The sequence below is a fragment of the Petaurus breviceps genome, unplaced genomic scaffold (assembly GCF_028583685.1).
Source record: "Petaurus breviceps papuanus isolate PSGF00001 unplaced genomic scaffold, PetGlider_PUasm1.0 490, whole genome shotgun sequence".
Classification (NCBI taxonomy): Eukaryota; Metazoa; Chordata; class Mammalia; order Diprotodontia; family Petauridae; genus Petaurus; species Petaurus breviceps.
The window spans coordinates 6,760,071-6,768,127 of record NW_027186352.1 but is presented as its reverse complement, the minus strand read 5'-3'; the positions used below and the strand labels follow the sequence as shown (position 1 = coordinate 6,768,127).

The window sequence follows — 8,057 nt, the reverse complement described above, 5'->3', positions numbered from 1 at the left end:
CATGGTGATGCCCGCCATGATGAGAGGTGCAAAGCATGTCCTGGTCACTGGCTGGACATCTATTGTCTGAGGCGCGACCAGGCTTAGGGCTTAGCATTTCACAGAGAACATCTCAGCTGAGCCTCACAATAGCCCTGAAAGGCTGGTGCTATTATTATGCTCATGTTTAGTTGAAGAAACTGAGGCAGACAGCAGTTACGTGACTTGCCCAAGGTCATGTGGCTAGAAAGTGTCTGCGGTAGACTTTCCTGACTCTAGGCCCAGTGTTGTAATCCCTGAGTCACCTGGCTGCCTGGGAGGCATACAGTGCCCAAGTCCCTTACCTTTCTGGGCACCTTTCTCCGGTAGGTCTCAAAGGTCTCAATATTCTGTGCAGAGATAGTTTCACTTATCTTTCTGGGTGAAGGAGAGAGACCTGTGGTCATAAGAAATGAAAAAAAAAAAAACTGCCCAACTAAGGCATGGCTGGAGCACAGTCCAAGACAGTGAAGAGAGGACCGACATTGAAGGGATCATGGTCCCTGGGAGTGTGGAGGTAAAAATACTAGATACAACTGGTAATGCAGGATCATACATGACATATACATACATATGTGTGTATGTGCCTTTTCATGCCTATAAACATACATACATATGTGCAAGTGTTATAGGGCTCACACTCACAACTTCAATTGTCCTTGCTTTTACTTATTCTTCACATGAAAAGCATGAACAGCACCTCAGAGTGTCACAGCAGTCTCCCAGAGCTGCACGGTCCCTGGTCACCAGGTGTCTGAGGATATGAAATATAAGGCCATGGGGTGGTGTTTGAGAAGCTGTATGGCTCCATGACTTTGTGGAGAGATAGCTGACCTGGGAGGGAGGAAGATCTAGGGTCAGGTCCTGCCTGGGGCCCATACTTCTGTATTATTCAGACATATTAAAGACTAGCTACTTGATTAAATATAGGAAGTCTAGTGTTGAAAACCCCTCCATCAGTGCAGAACCATTCTGTCTCTATATCCCAACGACTTAAAAGGTCGGTCCTAGGGAATAGGCTGAGCCTCAGGGAGTTTAAGTGACTTGACCATGGTCACACAATTAATTGGGGTCAGGTCTCCTTAACTTTAAACCTAAAACTCCACCCATTATGCCACATTGCCTCTGTCCATGTTGGGGATTGAACAACTGAGTCAAATACTAACCTAACGTTTGTATGAGAATCCATTGGACTGTATCAACCCACATTTGGATTCTGGGCACCCGTTATCCTACCTTCTTTGGTACTTGAAGGCCTTCAATGCTCTCCTTCATCTTGTGTCAAGGTGTTGACGATGGTACGTGTCCACATCTGTGAGCCCAATATAAAACCAAAGAGGTAGGAAGATGGCCGTCTGCTAGCTCTCCTGTGAATGTAACATAAGCAGAGATGACCTCATTTGTCTAATGAAGACCCAGGGCAGAAAGCTAGAGGCCCACATAAAGTGAACAGAGGCCAACCTCTAATCTCTGGGCATGTCTTCCAACAGAAGCCTCAGGGAAGGAGATTCAGAATCATTAGGGGGATTTCCTAGGGAACAACAACTTTTTTCAAACGTGGCCTGGTTTATAATGTTGTGTTTAGGCTGAAGTTAGCTTCTGGGTTATGGGAAGTTCAGCCCCTCCCCTCCTTCCCCCTTCCCAGCAGCCCCCAAACCCTACATGCACTGTCTTCTTTTTTTCCTTTCCCTTGCCTTTGTCCATCTGGATCTCAGAGTGCTGACAGGAAGCTCAGGCACAACGCTCTGAGAATCTTTCTGATCCAACTGGGAGCAAAAGGGGCCACGAGCTCTTGGGAAAGCATCTTCTCCAGGATGTTCCATTGAATTTTTTACAAACCCCAGAGGTTGGGATCTCTTAAATAAGCTTTGGAAGGGCGCCACTGGCTCTAGCTTCAGCCCTGGCCTCCGCCTCCCCTCTTTGAGCTTCACCCCCGAGTTCAGGACTTGCTAGAATAAATTGGAAAGAAAATGTTTCAGCATGATTGGAATGGGCTGTGCTCAAAATCCAATAAAAAGGCAAATAAAAGCCCTGGCACTTCATTTAATAAACTTGTTCAATGGCTTCTTCATAAAGTTTGTCGACACAGAAATTCATTTGGGCCAAGTCAAAGCAATCGGTGACTTGGATACTCTGGCACTTGGTTCCCCTGGCCCTGCCTTTGAACCTCCCAAGCAACCTTTGCCCAGTTGGCTCAGGGCCCAGAGCCCAGGATTTGCAGGTCTCACCATGAAGGAGAGCCAGAATAAAAGGGCCAACCTGCTCTCTGAGCTGGTAAGAGGGCTGCTGTGACCAGGTGGCAAGTCACTGGACGCAAGCAGCAAACCTTCAACTTCTGCAGGCTGATTTCTTTCCCAACTTTATTTTGTCCTCTCCATTTTTTCCTTACTGGAGAAGAGAAAAGTGTGAGACCAGATGGACTCAGAGACTCTACCTCAATGAGAAAAATGAGGAAGAAAGGAGGCCACAGGCCTTCAACTAAGCACCAAATGCAGAGAAAGGCATTCTTGAGCTACTTGTTCTAAAACTGTGCAAGAGACTGAGGAGGGCAGCAGTGAGGAGAAAGGGGGGAAAGTGAAAAAGAAGATATGACATAGCACCTCTAAGGCCTTTGTTTGACATTCAGAGACATAGAGACACAGAGATAGAGACAGAGATACAGAGAAAGACAGAGACATAGAGATAGGGACAAAAAGAGAGTCACAAAGGAAGAAAGACAAAGAGGGATACACAGAGCAAGACAGAGACATAGAGAGAGAGACAGAGATGGAGAGAGAGAAATAGAGAGAGAAAAAGGGTAGGGGGATACAATGTATTATTTTTTAAAAATGCAAAGGTGTATGGGTGAAAGGGGAAATCCTCCTTAAGCTAAATTGCCAAATAGCCCTAATAACCTTTTCTCTGAAAATGCCTTTGTTTTCTCAATGATGAAATTAAATGAGGAGAAAAGCAATGATGACCTAAAATGTTAAACTTTCCTCCTCTTTTCTCCACTGCTGACTTGGATTCCAGGCTCCCCTGCCCACTGAATTCAGCTTTGCTTTCCTTCTCAACACTGTTTTGTTTTCGTAAATAAGGTTTTTAGGAAGTAACAGGCTTAAGGCATCACCCCAGGGAATCATAACCACCCACCATGTTGGACTGGAAGCTTCTACTCCTTAGTAAAAAAAATATCTGACTTGAGGCCTTTTCTCTCACCAACTTGGAAGACCAAAGGAGTTTGAAGAAGCTGTCTTGTCTTATGGGATCCCAACCAGGAGGCACTATGCTCTCCCAAGTGTCTTAGTAGGAGGTGCTGAGCCCCAGGACTCTGTCCAGCACTGCTAATGCCTGGGGTTCCTCCAAACAAGCATAACCCTTGCACCCAAGTTCAATTTGGAAGCCTGTGCTTAAATCCTACTTCAGGAAGTCACTTTTTTCTCTTAGCCTCAGTTTTGGAGGGTAGCATTCAAACAGTCTATAAGATCCCTCTACCTCTTTCCATCATGCAAATGTCTCTGCTGTCTCTTTTTCATTAACATGACTCAACACATCCCAAAGCCAAGGTTGACACGATTCCCTAGGTCTGGAATTTAGGACACACTGGACCTGGAGAGACCATTTATCTCTTAAACCTGCTCCAGGATGGCTGTGCAGAGGTGAAATGGACATATAATTTGGACAAGGAGAGAGGGAAGTCACAAAGATGGAGTCAGAAGAGAAATTCTGCTTGTCACCAGAAAGCTAGTCATCCTGACTCTATATTAAGAGTACAGTCTCATGGCGAGACTCTGTGCATTGTCCAGTTTCCTGAAGTCTCATCAAAGGAAGAACAAAGCTCAGACCAGATAGTGAGAAGACAGAAAGTGACTTCACTGCTATGAGAAAACCCCTGCCTTCATGCTGTGAGATCTTCAAATGGCTGAAGAACCAAAGGGCCTGGACTTTTCTTAGGATCATGGACATAGAGCTGGAGAGGTGCCTTGAATCACATTAACCAATCTCTCATTTGGCAGATGGGGAAACTGAGGCCCAGATAATTAAGGTGATTTGACTAAGGTCACATAAGGCATCTTTTACACATGAGTCCTGCCTCTAGAGAGCTGTAAAGTCCTGGAATGAGGATGGAGTAGTCCCCCTGTATTCTACCCTGCTCAGAACACAAGCTCTAATCTCTTGTGTTCACTTAGGATCATAGGCTTCGAGCTGGGGACAGTTAGGTGGCATAGAGACAGAGCACTGGGCCTGGAGTCCAGAAGACCTTAGCTCCGGTTTTCCTCAGACATTTGCCAGATGGAAGCCCTTGGCAAATAAGTCACTTAACCCTGTTACTCTCAGTTTCTTCACCTGTAGAATGGGCTGGAGAAGGAAATGGCAAACCACTCTAGTATTTCTACCAAGAAAACCTCAAAAGGGTCATGGAGAGTTGGATGTGATGGTCATTAGAGTACATCTTGTTCAATTTTCCCATTTTATAGATATTTAGTGGTGTTAGGCAACCTATTGAAGTTCCCACAGGACCATCCAGACCATGAGTCTATAGGAAGAGAGGCATGGAGTCTGGGGGATGAAGGAAGTAGCCCCACGCACTCTGCCCTGGGAGCGGACCTCATGAATTTTGTGAGAGTGACTGGGCCCCACAGCTAGAAAAGCCATTGAGAAATGTAGTGTCCAGGGAAAATAAAGATGCGTGGAGAGGGTGCTCCAGTTTGTACCATGGGTGTATTACTTTAAGAAACTGGAAGTGTTCATTTTGTAGACGATGATAATTGGGGGGGGGGGATGTGATAGTTATAATGGAGCATTGAAGGACTGCCACACAAAAGATTTGCTCTGCATGGACCTGATAGCAGATCTAGGAGCCACAGGGCTTCATGCAATGAAAGGCTTCATCACGATCAGAGCCAATCTAAACCAGAAACTTGCCTTGGCATTTCCCCAAGCTGGACCTCAAGAGAAGGCTGGATGGGTACTTTTTGGAACATCATAGAAAGGCCTTTGTTCATATCTAGCTTGGACTAATGCTTAGTGATGTGTCTTCCAACTTGGAGATGCTGTGAAACATTGACCCCAAATCCCATGTCCTTCCTGTTCCTCCATGTTGTCTCCATGACATGACATTACTCATTCATCCCTGTATCTTATGCCCCAAATTGTTTTTCTGACTTTTGTTTTACAAAACAATCAACTTATATATTTAATAAAAATACGTTCAATCACTTCACAAATGCATTTGAAGCATTTAGTATAACTTTGAAGTGGCCAGCCCCTGAGGGAAGCTTGATTCTCCCCTGCCTTTGCCCTGAAATTCTCTCTTGAATACCTCTCCTTGTATACTTTTGGTTTCGCTAGTGTGTGAAATTACATAATAAGCAGAAAGTGCACAATTGTCACACATGGCAAGGGCAAAGAGTCTACATTTTTCCTGCCTATATTAATGTCTTCCAGGGATGGAAACAGGGATTATCTGTAAATAATTATCCAGCTTCCCCCAGTCCCCACACCCATCCATCCATTGTGTAATGACATTATTCATCCCTTTCCTGGGATAATAATGTCACATAAAACTACAATCCATTGGCAGAAAGAATCTGGAACCTCTTGTTTGTGTTAGTGGAGCTGGGGTTATACAAATTCTATGGTATGCTCAGCAGCAAATCCAAACATTTGTTCCACTTACAGAGCTACCAAAGCCGGCACCAGCCTGGGTGTGTCACTGATTGTTGGAAGAGACTGAGCTCCAAAATTCCTGGGCCTTAGCTCTTAAAGTCAAGTCCGCTTGCGCTCCTCAATGACTGTTAGTCACAGATGCTTCATGAGACCAAAGGCAATGCTTCTCTTTTGAAAGCTCCTCTTGCAGAGGCTTAGAGGCCCTTCAGGTGCCAATCATTGTGTCTTCATTGAAAGTTGGTTGGTTGCGTGCTGTGGCTGAGTCCATGAAATCTTGCCTTCACTTTTGTCAGGATTATGGAGACAACGCGTGGTTCCCTCTGTAAGTTCAGCTGGCCCATTTGGTTTTCCTCAGACTCAGCATTCTGTGTCCCATCCCCAGGCCTTTGTAGAGGTTATGCTCTGGGTCACAAATGGACTTGTTTCACCAGAGCTGCCACTTAGAACCCTCAGATCCCATTAAGATTCAGCTCCAATACCACCTCCTTCAGCAAGCCTTTACTGATTCTGAAGGCACTCTCTAGGAGTTAAAATTCTAATGGAGGAAATAAGTTCACATTAAATACATACCATATGAATATAAGGAGAATAATTATCTATATTTTATATCTACATGTAGATATAGGACCAACAGGTTACACAGTATAGATTGCTGGGCATGGAGTCAGGAAGATTCATCTTCCTGAGTTCAAAACTGGCCTCAGACACAGAATACTTGTGTGACTTTGAGCAAGTCATTTAACCTTATTTGCTTCAGTTTCCCATGTGTAAAATTAGCTCGAGAAGAAAATGGCAAACTACTCCTGTGTCACTGCTAAGAAAACTCCAAATGGAGTAAAAAAGAGTCAGATACAACTGAAAATGAGTGAACAACAATAAAAATATGTGTATACACACATTTATATACACATATATGTATCTGTGTATATGTGAGTATAATTTCATGCCAATATAGATAGATATAGCTCTACATGTAAATATATAGAGAGCTATATATACCCAGCATTTTTGAAAGGAGGGACAGATGGTTGAGAAGATATGGAAATATTTCAAGCTTCTTTCAAGCTGCTGCATGAACAGTATCTTAAAGGAAGAGAGAGGGGCAGAGCCAAGATGGTGGAGAAAAGGTTAGGATTTGTCTGAGGTCTACCAAATTCCCCTCCAAAGAACTTTAAACAATGCTTCAAGACAACATCTGGAGCAGCAGAACCCACAAAAGAATTGGGTGAAACAAACTTTGAGCTCAAGGCCACTTAGAAGGTAGGCAGGAAGGTCTGCTGCACCAGCATGAGAATGAAGTACAGGGCATATCAAGAAGCCAGCAGCAGACCTTGAGGGTGACTGAATCAGTGGCTCTAGTAGCTGCTTCTAAAGCCCTTAGCTCACAGAAGTTAAAGGGGTCAGACAATTTGTCAGTAGAGGATTGCAGGAGAAAAAAAAATTGCTATATTCAAAGCCTCAAATAAAAATGTATATTGCTCTCAGGCCCAAAAAATAATTTTTGGAGAAGCTAAAAAAATTTCAAAACTCAAATAAGAGAGGTAGAGAAAAAATGGGAAAGGAAATGAAGGTGATGCAAGAAAACCATGGTAAGAGAGCCAACAGCTTGGTAAAGAAAGAATGACAAAATACTTAACAAAATAGCACCTTAAAAAACAGAATAAATCAAATGTTCCAAAAAAAAGCAGAAAAATCTACTCCAGAGAAAAATGCCTTTAAAAAGCAGAATTGGCCAAATGGAAAGGATATGCAAAAATTTACTGAAGAGAACTCCTTATAAAGAAGAATTGGTCACATGGGGGGGGTGGAGATGTATAAAAATTCACTGAAGAAAATAATTCCTTAAAAATTAGAATTGGAGAAGTGGAAGCTAGTGACTCCACGAGAAATCAAGAAACATTAAAATAAAGGTAAAATAATGAAAAAATAGAAGAAAATGTGCAATATTGCATTGGAAAAACAAATGACCTGGAAAATAGATCCAGGAGAGATAACTAAGAATAATTAAACTGCTTCACAGCTATGACAAAAATGAGCCTAGAAATTATTTTTCAAGATATTATCAAGGAAAACTAGAATCTGAAGGTAAAATAGAAATTGAAAGAATCCACCAATAGCTTCCTATAGGAGATTTCAAAATTAAATCTCTCATGATTATTATAACCAAAATCCAGAGCTCCCAGGTTAAGGAGAAAATGTTACAAGTAGTCAGAAAGAAACAAATGGAAGCACAATTAAGATAGGATGAGATCTAGAACCTTCAATATTAAAGAATTGAAGAGCTTGGAATATGATGTTCTAGAGGGCAAAGGATCTAGAATTAAAAGCAAGAATCACCTACTGGCAAAATTGACTATAATCTTTCAGGAGAAAAATGGGTATTCAATGAA

At 42.8% G+C, this 8,057-nt stretch overlaps 1 long non-coding RNA gene across 1 annotated transcript; it reads right to left on the bottom strand.

Annotated features, from left to right (window-relative positions):
* Positions 1 to 229: 229 nt before the first annotated feature.
* On the bottom strand, positions 230 to 1,591 carry LOC138172055 (uncharacterized). The gene is made up of 3 exons (XR_011171031.1): positions 1,480 to 1,591; positions 1,255 to 1,385; positions 230 to 852 (listed from the first exon to the last, which is right to left on the bottom strand). It is a non-coding gene; the product is annotated as an uncharacterized lncRNA (long non-coding RNA).
* Positions 1,592 to 8,057: the final 6,466 nt, after the last annotated feature.